This window comes from Spermophilus citellus (assembly GCF_964194105.1).
Source record: "Spermophilus citellus genome assembly, chromosome: 7".
In the NCBI taxonomy this organism is placed as follows: Eukaryota; Metazoa; Chordata; class Mammalia; order Rodentia; family Sciuridae; genus Spermophilus; species Spermophilus citellus.
In genome coordinates this window covers 102,690,298-102,703,849 of record NC_138188.1, presented here as the reverse complement: position 1 = coordinate 102,703,849, position 13,552 = coordinate 102,690,298, and positions in this window count along the sequence as shown.

Genomic DNA, 13,552 nt, shown 5'->3' with positions numbered 1-13,552 from the left:
GCTTTTTAGTGCAGATAATAAAATAGCTTGGAGAGTATCACATGAGATAGAATTGTTCTATAGAAAATACTGCCACTTGGGATACTGCCAAGCTTTATCTATCCCAAGTGTTTTCCCACTCAGTTCATTTTTTTTCCTCTTCCCTATTTAAATTTTTTTTTGTTAAAGAAATAGAAAAACCAGACCAGATTGAATAAAAATTGACCTAAATGCTCATTAGAACACAAGCTTACTAGTACCTCTTTAGATTTATTTTATTTGCACAGAAATAACAATAAATCCTCTCTAAACAATAGCTCCAGGGCATGGATAAACTTGGGGCTGGGCTACAGACAGTGCTCCCAGGCAAACAGAGAGGGAAACATGAGTAGCCATTAATAGCACTGTTTCTCTCTCTCTCTCTGTATGTGTATGTTTGTGTTTTTTCTTTGAAAATTATACTATGTCTCATTTGGTTCAGTCAGGAATTCTTTTATTTATAGTTGTTTCCCAACTTAGTAGAATATATATCTAGGTTATATTGTCAAAGCACTCAAATATTTCCTTTGGTATTCAAAATTAACAATTCGTGGAGAAGCCTTCATATGTGACTCACATATTCCTTCCATATTAGTAACTTGTAGGATCAACCAGAAGAGTATTGGCTTGAACATACTATATATACAGAGTTATGAAAAATTGTGTGAAAAATGGGTAATAATGAGTGTAATGCATTTCACTATGGTCATGTATGTTTTTTTTTTTGTTTGTTTTTTTAAAGAGAGAGTGAGAGAGGAGAGAGAGAGAGAGAGAGAGAGAGAGAGAGAGAGAGAGAATTTTTTTTTTTAATATCTATTTTTTAGTTCTCGGCGGACACAACATCTTTGTTGGTATGTGGTGCTGAGGATCGAACCCGGGCCGCACGCATGCCAGGCGAGTGCGCTACCGCTTGAGCCACATCCCCAGCCCTCATGTATGTTTTTTTAAAAAAGAGTATTGTATGAAAACTTGTTGGTCGCCTCATGTGAAATACAAATTATGAACAGGGAGCATGCTATATCCACTGGCCTAGTAGTCTGGATCTGGTTTAAATGGATATGCAAAATGTCACAGAATACTTAACAACATAGAAAACTTTAGATTAGCTTTATTGAAAGAAGTCTTACAATTCTTCTTAAACTTTTTGAATTGCTCACACATTTGGGTCTACTTCAATTCTTTTTTTTTTTGTTTCTTTGTTTTGTATTTATTTAGTTCTAGCATTTCAAGAGAAGCAGTTTTAAAAGAGGCTCTGAAATGTAATTTCTAGATTAGTTGAATTCATTCTTCACTGAGCACCATGCTTAATTCACTAATTGGTTCTAGATTGCCTGTGGGACAGTGCAAACTCAGCTCACAAACACCTTGAACCACCATAGGGGAAAAACATGAAAAATGTATCCCAAAGCCTGAACACAGCAGTTGTTCTCTCATAGAAACACTCTTCAGAAATTATTTATAATGCCTAAATTCATAAACTAGAAATTCAATAAATTACATACCAATATCATGGGAATTAGGAAGAAAAGAAGCTTTTGGTTTAATGTTGCTCCAAATTTTGTTAGGAATTCTATTGGTAAGTATCTATCAAATCTGAAATATGGTTTTTCCAGAACATTTTTCCCTTTAATATCCTGCTTATTTGTGGAAATTATTATATTCTTAAAGTTAAGTTTTTGAACAGCAAAATAGTTCTCCACTAGTGATTATTGTTAGTAATGAAGCTACTTAGGTGACTTTGTGTTACAGAAGTTTGAAGCAACTTGTGGATTGGCATGTTCATCTAAATTGATATGGGATGGATTAAAACTGCTATGGTAAGAATAACTGATACTGATTTCTTCTGTTTGAATTTGCATTGCACACCAGAGCATAACTATATCCTCTTGAGTATGAATTTAACTATATACTCAATATATAAAAATATACCTGTGTATATTTGTAATTCCTCTTTGACTTTAACAAACTTATTTAAAATTTTTTTCTTTGGGGCTGGGGATGTGGCTCAAGTGGTAGTGGGCTTGCCTGGCATGCATGGGGCGCTGGGTTCGATTCTCAGCACCACATAAAAATAAAAATAAAGATGTTGTGTCCACTGAAAACTAAAAAATAAATATTAAAAAATTCTCTCTCTCTCTCTCTCTCTCTCTCTCTCTCTCTCTCTCTCTCTCTCTTTAAAATTTTTTTTCTTTTAATCTTGTGTGTTAAATTATCTTATTCCCAGGAAGAGAATACCTTAGTAGTTTAGTAGATTTGATGAGCCTACTTGGTAATTTGAGTATAAATAAAACTGTTGCTAAGATTGACACCTCTGATCCACAACTCATGACTATGTTTTATTTCAACATCTACAAGAGGAGGGGAGTAGAAAATCAGACTTTCAGATATTTTGTCAACATTCTGTTAAGTGTCCAGATGTATTAGAAACATCTGGCATTTGATGATTTTGTTTTTTCCCCTGGTTGTATTACATAGTCTCAGATACGTCCCCTTAATTTGAGGACCCTGATGATCTCTTAGAGCAGTGGATTTCAGATCGACTGCTAGAATCCATAGTGCCACGTGCCTATCTGTATTGTCACCCACTGTTTCTGTGCATATCTACCTCTGCGTGTATATTGCCCCTGTTGTAGTTCATTTTCTGCCACTATGAAAGAATACCTGGAGCTGGGTAATTCATGAAGAATGGATTTATTTCTTACAGGTCAGGAGTCTGAGAAGTCCAGTGTCAATTTGCTGTCATCTGGCAAGGGCCTTGTTCCATCATCCCTGGTGGAATGTACTAAGACAAGAGATTGAGAGGCTAAGAGAACACAGGGACCTAATTCACTTTACAACAAGTCCATTCTCAGGATAACTAGCCAGTTCCCATGATGTTGCCATTAATGTGTTTGTAAGTGCAGAACCCTTATGATCTGTTTGCCTCTTATCAGGCCCCACCTCCCAGTACTGTCACATTGGAGATTAATGTACCAATACATGAAATTTGGAGGACACAGTCAAACCATTGTGTTCCTCATAGATATAACAGAAACAACAGTTTCCTAGAGTAATAAATAAGATATATAATGTAATAAATAAATAAATATATAAGTGATAAATATGTACGTAATAAATAAATATTTAATGATTTTTATTGTTTTCTATTTATTCCATTCCATTATTTAAAAATAAGAATAACTATATTAATTCCATTGTCCATGGAATTAATGGGTTATAATTTCCATTTTTTAAAATTTTAGTCAGCAAGTATCCTCAACTTGGGGTATTCCCTTGATAGGATAGTATGGGCATGTTCTGATGGAATACAACCTTCTGATAAAGTTCAGAAAGCTAACGTGGTTTATGCCACAATGTTGACAAGTATGTTATGTTTATTTAGTCTACTCCTTGAGTAATGCAAGGATCTTTTAAATTCCTATAGGGTTTCCATGGAAGGTAGAGGTAGGGGATAGGGTCTCACATGTTTGTTTTTCAGTTCCAATTATCAACCTTAGTCAAGAATCCTTGGGGAGAGTATCAGCTGTCAGTCACAGCACTCAAGATGTTAATTTACTCAGGAGCTGTCCTTACTTGGAGCCACCCTTTTCCAATGTCATCCTTTGTGTAACAGGAGGGAGGAGCCTCAGCATATTACATTCAACTCTGCAGGCACAGATAATTTACTGCACTGCTATGATTTGATTTGTGTACCTCATCAAATTCATATATGGAAACCCCAACCCATCAATGATGGTATTAGAAGGTGAGGCCTTTGCAGTGATTAGGTCTTAAGAACAGAATCCTCATGAATGGGTATCAGTAACCTTATAAAAGCGGCCTGAGAGAGCTCCCTTTTCCCTTTTGCCAAGTGAAGTTAGCAGGGAAAGAGACCTCTCAATGAGATTGTGAGCTTTCATTGGCACTGAAGCTGCAGAACCTTGATCTTGGACTTTCTGGTCAGTAGAAATATGAAAAGTAAATTTGTATTGTTTCTAAATTACCCAGTCAATGATATTTTGTTATAGCACCCAGAATGGACCAAGGCTGTCCCACTGGGAGAAAACTCTTTAATCTTGTCTTTTTTAATATTTAGCACTTACAGATTACAGAAGGTCATCATCTGCCTGATGTGCTTGGTGTACCTCGAGGTGAACATGGCAAAGGACATCTGGTTTCTCTGGAAGCTCCCTCTCCAAAGTGGTTAAGGTTCTTATTCAGCTTTTGACCATTCATTTGACACTAATTTTACATACCTTTAGTGTCCTCATTACTTGGAGAGATTTACAAACATTGAGATCTTTAAACAAGATTGCTCTTCACAATCCCAGAGAGATGAAAATCTCTCCTGTCTGTAACAATTTTTATGAAAGAATAAACCTTAGGTTTCCATGATAAATACCAATATTTTTTTCTGCAAGGTATTATTATTTGCTTCTGTATTAAATTGTTCTTACATAAAATTGCACATATTTTCAGTTTCTCTTTATGGAAATGGAAAATAATGATTCCTTACCATTTTTATAAAACAAATTAAAACCCTACATATTTATGTATTTAATTGCAGAATAAACAATACAGTTGTCTAAAGTGTTTCCTCAAATATATCTAATAGATATATTTCTTATAGGTCTGTGCTTTCCTAAATTTTAATGCCCTCACTTCTGTCCTTTGTTGTAGAGGTCAGTAACCCAGCAAGGATAGTAATCAAGGTTCCTAAACTTCAGCCTTCCAATTACTCATCTCAGGTTTTTCTGTATTTGTGATTTAAATTGAGTGGATGCCAAGTACATATTTCTCCAATGAACACTTTGCATGCATTGCTGTTTGCCAATGTATCTTCACTTCTAGATTTGTGTAGTTATTTTTTTTAGTTTTATGTTTTCTTCTATAACTGTAGCATTATTTCTATCTATTTCTTAGAACTTTTCATTTGTGTGGGGTGCCTCCAACTTTTCAAGGTAACTTTCAATTCTAATTTAATTTATTATTCCTAAATTTTTTATTATCTGAAGAATTCATAATCATCTCTATCTCATTATTCAGCTCACCAGTGAAATAGTCTTATTCCCAAGACTGACTCATACTGAACACCAGTTATCAAGTATAAGATAATAATATCAATTGATGAATTCTTGGTATTCCCACAGCCAATTGTGCTTATATAATACAGTAAAGTATTGGTTTTGTGATCGTGATATTTCCCAGAATGTGGAATTCCCAAAACAGCTGCAGATCTACCAAAATTCATTGAGATATGTTAAGAATTACACAAAGCTATGCCCATATGGAAAATGCATTGGCTGCCATTTGGTTTTCAGATGGCACACTGTAGTCAAAATTGGATTTAAGTTGTTTCTTGTTCCTTTTATAGAGTATCACATTTGGTCAGAGTTAGCTCATTTAAATGTTATTGTGAAATTATCTAACACACTGCAGGTACTAGCTGTACATGCTAACTGAACTCTTGGATAGCAGTGTTGGTTGGGAGGAATACTTGATTATGGGTTGTGGTTATGTTGGAGTCCAGGTGATGGAAACATCTGGTAATGAAAGGAAGCTGGGAAGAAAATTTCTCCAAGTTTGAAAATGTTATTTTAGTTCTTCACCTGCTTTCCAGATGAAATGTACAAGACGCAAATGGGAAGATCACTAGGAAATCAAACATAATCATTTGGTGTAGAGGATCATTAGAGGAAGTTAATGGTCTCTAGACCGTGTGGACAATAGGGAGAGAAGCATTCAGGGAAGGCAGTGCTCTATCAGTCATAAGTGTTGGAGAGTAATAAACTTAGAAAGTGCACAATGTACTCAATCTTCACATGTATGATGGAAATTTTCACAAATTATATCCCAAACATTTCTCCAGGTTCCTAAAAAAGGAATCTTGCTTATTCATGGTGTTTATTGATATATACTAGGCTTCAACATACTTCGTGTCCTTAAGTATTTTTTCTTCTCTATGAATGATTCATTTTCAAATATATTATGATACTATGAGAAGGAATCCATTAGTTCATAGACAAAATGATGTGGGGATTCATCTAAATGGGACCAAGCAGGGTGATATTGAGAGTTGTTCATTCTGTCAGTCCAGGTTATGCATCACTCTCTAGGTGTCTATTTAGTTCATACTGTGTACAGATGGAGAAGGAGAGAGGGAAAAAGCACTAAGTACACAGTTTGCATGCCAGAAGTTTACAATTTTTATAGGAATACTAGTCATATTCATAGGCAGCAGTGCATAGTGGTAAGAGAGGGTCTGTATTTAAGGTCAAAGTTAGCAATAATGAGAGAGGTGGGAGTGTTCTGTAAACTGGAGGGATTAGGTAATAAAGAAAGCTTCAGAATTACCCACCTCAAACTGTGTCCTGTCCAGGTTCCAGGACAATTTTCTCTTTAGGGAAGAAAAATTTATGAAGCATAAGTCCATTCATCCAGGTGACTCAGAATTACATCAATCTGGCTGTTGGACCAGCTATATCCTGTGCCATGGTTCTGAGGCTTGAGCCCTTGTGCTCTACCTGAGACAAAGTCATAATCATCTACCCTGCTGCCAGTTATTTCATCTTGTTCTTCTATGCCTTTGTGCTATTGGTATTCAAACAAGGGGTATATAATAGAATTGTCAAAACAAGGAATGAATTCCAGCATTTCAAATCAGCATGATTTTAAAGAATTTTTCACTAACACAGATATAACAGTTCCATGAAGATAAAATAAACCAGATTAGTAGATTAGCAGATAAATATGTTTGTGAGCCTTTGCTTGTGGTATTGTTTATTTCTGAAATGCTTGATCAGAGCTAAAATCAACTAAGGCAGGATGATGCCAAATGAATGGGAGAAAAAAGAAGTTGAATATATTAGAGGATAAGATGATGTTGGGTACATACATTGTACAAAGTAAGAAAAGCATGATCAATGTGAAGAACAGAGATCAGGCCATAGTTTTCATTGTTTCCTAAAAGCCTAATATCTGGGAAACAGTGGATACAGAATAAAATCTACTGAATGACTGATTGAAAGAGAATATCAGATTTGAGATTTTGGAAGAGGAGCAGCTTCAAAAGGTGGCAAAAGATAAGGGATGGTACCAGTAGAGGGTCTCTGTTGAGGAAATGAGACAACAGAGTATCACCTGGACATTGAGGGATTGTGAAGCCAGAGTCTTCCTGAGGCAGGGGATCCCCTCCACACACTCATACATACATACAGAAAGCTTAGAAATGATAAAAAGAGAAAAGTGAATTTAAATCACAATAAGGAGTAAGAAAGAAAAAGTAGATCTTTCATCCTAACTCCTCAAGTTTGTGGAGATGGTGGGGGCAAAGTGGAGAGACTTAGAAAAGATAGGATGTTGCATGGTAATTTTGGTTAACTGTATTTCCAAGAGAAAGAAATGGTTCTAATAAAAAAATGTCAGGGAGAGGCTGGCGATATATCTCGGTTGGTAAAGTGCTGCAATCACATGCATGGGCCCTGGGCTTTATCCCCAGCAACACACACACACACACACACACACACACACACACACACACATCACAGAATGTTTAAAACAGAATAGAATTTCCAAATAAAAGAGGCACACAGAGAGGCACTCTTGGAAAAAAATAGCCTGGGAGGAATGGAGCTGATGTGAATAACATTGAGAATTCAGAAGTGTAAAATAAAGTTAAAGGAAATTAGGGAAAATGCTTCAGGAGGGATTGAGAAAATAATATATATTTTAATCCTAAAGATATTTATTTGCTATAATTATGGGGAATCCAAGTGGGAACAATCAGTGAATAGAAGAATATGTCCAAATGTAATTAGTTATTATGTATTTTATAATGCCTATAATTTTTATTACTTTCTTTCAGTTTTAATATTTTCACAGGAAATTTGTATACAATGAGTGAGTTTAAGATTGTTTCAGATGGTAAAGATAGCATTAAGTGAACACTTTAACTATGTTTCTGGCAGGGTTTGAAGAACTTTAAAAACAACAATTCATTATCCCTAAAAGGGTATAATGGGGTAATACAAGTATTGTTCTTAAGCCATGGGGCCTAAGAATTGCAAATAAATTACCCTACATTTATACAGAATTCAGTCATGGAGCTGGAATTGGACCCAATCAAAGTTTTTGACCACTACACTATTTTGTTCCTGATATTAACATGCTTTTTAATACTAAATTTTTCTTACAACTATCAACCTTTCCCTATGATAGTGGCACATTCCTTTGGGCTGGGAGTGTTCGTTTTGCTACATTCAGCAAAAACAGGTGAAATAGGTTAAACAACAGCAGGAGTAAACACTGGCAGAATGATGTGAGCCAATGTGCAGGCATTACCCAGAGATGAGGGATGACACATCATAACTCAATGGGACGATACCAGGTGATGGATTTCCTGACCACCCAATCTTTCACTGACAGGCTTGTCCCTTTCTTTCTGATGTAGCTTGATTACACTGGTCTGATAGATCCTGAATGGCCCTAGTGTTAGAAGCTACTGTGATATACTGTCAATCACTCACTCAGAGAGGAAATGAACTGGGTTATAGATAATCCCTAAACTTTTTCTAAAATTATCTTAGTTGACTATGCTTTCCTGAATTCTCCCAATATCTGCAAAATATTATTGATTAGAAAGCTTGGGCAATGATTTATTTTCAATAAGGTTGGAAATTTGAAAACTCTAGATTGTAAACTATTAGCTACAAAATCAGATAATTTATTTTCGATGCCATGACTAACAAGCAGGTTCTCTGTGTTTATTGAATTAAATTTAATTAATGGATCTCCAACAAAATATTTTATATGATATGTATAAAATTATAGACTCTCACTATCATAAGTTTAAAATGTTAAATTTTATCTGTATTTATTGACTTGAGTGATGTTCATAGTATATTATTGAATGAAAGAAGAAAGTTCCAAAATATAACATTTATTATATCTAATTGGAAGACTGCATATGGAGAGATGTCTATAACCCAACAACCTGGAAGCCATGTAGCACAGTGGTTGAATAGGTGGGCTTTGGAGCCAGATGTCAGGATTTAAGTCCTAGATACCTCTCCTGGTAGTTGTATAACTATGAGTAAACTACTTACTTTCCTGTTCTTTGATTTCCTGATTTGTAAAAGAGAGTGATAATGGAATATGCCTCGTATTCATGAACACGAGAGGTATAAAATGAAATATTTAGTATAATACAAATTGTATAATAAGCAGAAAAATAATTTGACTATTACTCTTATTATAATAAGAAAATATAGAGGAACATTTACCAAAATGTTAATCATCTTCTTTGTCTTTTTTTTCATGTATTAGTACTTTAAATGGGAATGTCATTTTATACTAACAGCACAGCATTCTTTAAATTTCGGGGATGAAAATGATGTATGGAATCTTTGTATTGGTAGAGAGTTAGTTGCTATTTATCCCAGTGGTCCAAGTTCAATGAACTTCAATGTAAGTTTACTCTGCAGAAACTCCTCACAGTTCATCCTAACTAGATTGTAAGTTCTCCAAAGACAGTTCCTATATCTTATTGCCCTTTAGATTGCGCTACATCATCACTTTGCTGTCAGTGCATTGCTGGGGTAATTTCTCTTGCCCAGGAGGGGATAAGCTACTTGAAAGAATACAGTCTGAAATAATCAGTAAAGAAATAAGACAAAGTCAGAATTATAGTTTTAAGAAGCAAGGAGCACCTGATAGGTCCAGCCCACACAGGAGCTGGAGCTGAACAATTAAAAAATGGCTTTGGTGGTTTATTTAAGAGGCAGGGATAAGGTTTCAGGGGTGGAGTCTTGCTTCACGATGTTTTGCAGTCAACAGGTTGATTGGCATCTTGACAGGCTATACTCATTTCAGAGAGGCTATGTGGCTATATGGCTACAGTGCTGCATGGGACCTTCTTGGCAGAGTTGAATAGAAATTCACATGTATCTGGATGGCCTTAACCAGTGGGATTACCACTTCAAGTTCCCAAATACCAGATTTTTCTATTCAGTGGGCTTCTGTGATGATTTGTTCCACATATATTCCATGGATGGCTCTTTTGAAACTATGTAATAGTCACTGCTTAAATACTACTTGAATGAGGTAAGTTGAAAGAGGACAGGAGCCTTTGTCATTTCCATCTTGGTACAGCCACCCTCCTATGAGATGTGCTTAGATTTTTCATACAGTTCTTGTTCTCCCTTCACATGTGGAGGGTTTCAGTAACATGGCCTTTTTAGGAGCAAGGAAAAAATACCCAATCCCTAGCCTTCTCTAGGGTCTTTTTGACAAGAAGAGTTTATACACAGAAGAGTTTAACTTTCCTTGGCATAATCAGCTTTAACATCCGACTCCCAAGCAGCTTCCCAAGTTCTTAAACTGATTAGAAAGATTTCAGCAGGAAAGATAACACACAAGGCACTACCCGTGAGGGAATATCTGCTGGGATTTCCTACTCTGCTCTCTTACAAGTTGCCGCACATAAATATTTCATGAAGTAGTTCCCAGAATCTGAGAGATGGGAAGAAAAGAAAAGAAATATATGCTTTAGAATGCATAATCCAGGTCACCTGGATATAGACATGGACTTGCTTTATTTATTTATTTATTTATTATTTTTTAAAATTTATTTGGTACTGGGGATTGAACTCAGGGACACTTGACCACTGAGGCACATCCCCAGGCCTATTTTGTATTTTACTTATTGAGTTGCTTAGTGCCTCACCATTGCTGAGGCTGGCTTTGAACTCACTTTCCTCGTGCCTCTCCCCCCTGAGCGACTGGAATTACAGGCGGGTGCCACCATGCCCAGCTAGACATGGGCTTCTTAACCTGTGGTTACCTTTGCCCAGACTCAAATTATCTGTGGCCCTAGCCACATTCAAGGCTATTTGGGTTGAATATTGTAGCATAAATACTGAGAAGAGGAAAGCTGGAATATTTGTAGTAAAATGTAAGATAGAGAAAACATAGCATTCCACTCTCAGAAAACTAGAAGTTAGAAATAGAATGTAAAAGTACACAACTAAATATATACCTTTTCCATTTTGATAGACATTAAACTTACTGTTTGATTTTCCCTACCATAGATTTAAAAAAATATATTTCTTTTTTCATTAATCCATACTAAAAAATACAGCAATAATGAAATAATTACCCAGAATCTTACTTTGATCATAAATATTTTTCCTTATACACATTATGTAGAATACTAGGGTTTAAGAGACTTATTCATACTTTTTGTTGTTGGTTCTATTTCTTTCTTGCAAGAACACATATATATTCATATATATGAAATACATGTCAGATATGCTTTATATATATTCAGATTCATATATTTGTATGTTTATGTGTGTCTACACACACGTTGATACACACTCACACACATATATTCACTCTGTCACTGTGAAATAAGTCCTGATCTTCAGGTAGCCATCAACACATATTCATACAGCAATGCTCACCTAAGGCCAGAGAATAAGAACAAATTTCAACTCAGGCACCTGGTCTATTTGTTCTATCCCTCCCTTCTTTTGGTGGCATCTAGCATTCTTGGCTCTGCTTGTCTATCCAGATTTATGTCAACCCTAAACTCTCTAAGTTGACTTTTCTTGTCTTGCCCTGTAAACACTCATGGTTTTTCAGCTGAGATAGTGAGTTCTGAAAAATAGTAATGTTGATGAATATGTTGAATGACCAGGAAGATGACATTAAGACATACTTATAATATATTTAAAATATTTATATTTTGCATTTATATTTACTATATAAATTATATTTATATTTATATTTACTATATAAACATTTAATATATATGTATATTTAATACAAACAGAGTTATATAAATCTGTTCTCATTCTCAAATACAGCAAATATTTTAGTTCCAAGTAAAAAATAGTGCTGTGTCATATCTATCTGGTTCCCTTCTGAAGAAAAATATTTTAATAACAACCAAATGTTTTTACTTTCAATATATCAATATAACAAGTATTTTCTTAAAAAATGCACTTTCAAATCATGGTAGCACAAGCCTCTCCACTGTTGTTGTGGATTAATTTAATTACTGTTGTACTTCGAATCATACAAATGGGGATATTAGCATTCTTTGAGTTTATATGAGGCCTCAGAATATTGTGTGCTAGAATACTGTGAAAACAGAAGTCAATGATTTGAAACTCTTCTATCTGGTAGTAACCTGCCTTTTGAAAAAAAATATGAATAATCAAACATTAATACATGGGGCCATATTAAAAGTATAAGTGTCTGAAAAGACTTAAGGATACTCCATGTTTTTCATTTTCGCTGTTTTAAGCAATTTACACAGCATAAAAAAACTGAACTTTCAGATGCGTTTTACATTCAGAAGATTATCTGATAATATGGACATGTAGGGATTAGCATTTATGCATATCTTTTTTATATTCAGAGTAAATTTTCATGAAAATGTGTTTTTACCCTACTTATTCTTATATAGATTAACTGATTTAAATGTTTCTGGTTTTATTAAGATGATGACTCTATCTTGTGAGTAGATATTCTTTTATAACTATTGAATTTATTTTCTATCTCTTGAAATGTAACCATCTAACTTGAGAAGATATAAATTGTTCAGAGTTCACTTATTTATTCAGAAGATTTTTGAGCATCCAGTGCATGCCAAATCCTCTCACATACTCTTGAGATCCAGAGGCAAGAGAAACATAATCTACCTCTTCCATGAGTCTTTAATGTAGTGAAAGTCATAAGCTAACAAAAATGTGCCAAAATATTTAAGTGCCCTGATGGAAGTGTAAAAAGAGGCAAAGTAATGGATTTAAGGAAGGAGCTGTGAATTATACATAGAAGTATTGTTCAAAGGAGTGATTCTTAAATTTAGCTGTCAAAGTCAAGATTGTCGAACTAGGAGCAGAAGAAAAGGTAGAAGGAAGTTATTCTAGCAGAAAAAAAGTTTCAAAGATATACAAGATTATAGGAATAGGAAAATCAGGCTGAAGTAGTTGTGCAGGACATAAGGTATAAACAAGCAGCCTTCAAACATATGAGGCACCATCAAAGGGTCTGACTTCAGAGAAGGTGACCTGATGTTTGTACTTAAAGATCAGACTTAAAAGGGTGAAGGAGAAATATGAGATGTTGATAGTAAGAAAGAGAATAAATAAAGGAAAACAAGTTTTGGAGGAAAGTTTATTTCATGGAACGGCATGCCCAAATTTATCAGTTAAAGTAACAAGCACATGTTATCTCATTGATGCGTATTGGGGGTCAGGACTTTGGGAATGGATTAAATGAGTGATAATGGCTCAGGCCCTTCATGAGGTTTTGGTCAAGATGGTGGCCAGAGTTGCAGCCATCTGAAGAGGCTAGGGTATCTGTTTCTAAGGTGGCTTACTCACATGGTTGTTGACAGAAGGTGAGTTTTGATCACATTAGTTTCTCCATAGATTTGCTTGAGTATCCTCATGATACGGTAGTTGACTTTTCCTGGAGCAAGTGATCCAAGAGCATCAAGGAAAAACTGCAGTGTCCTTTATGATATAGTCTGGGAAGTCATATGTGT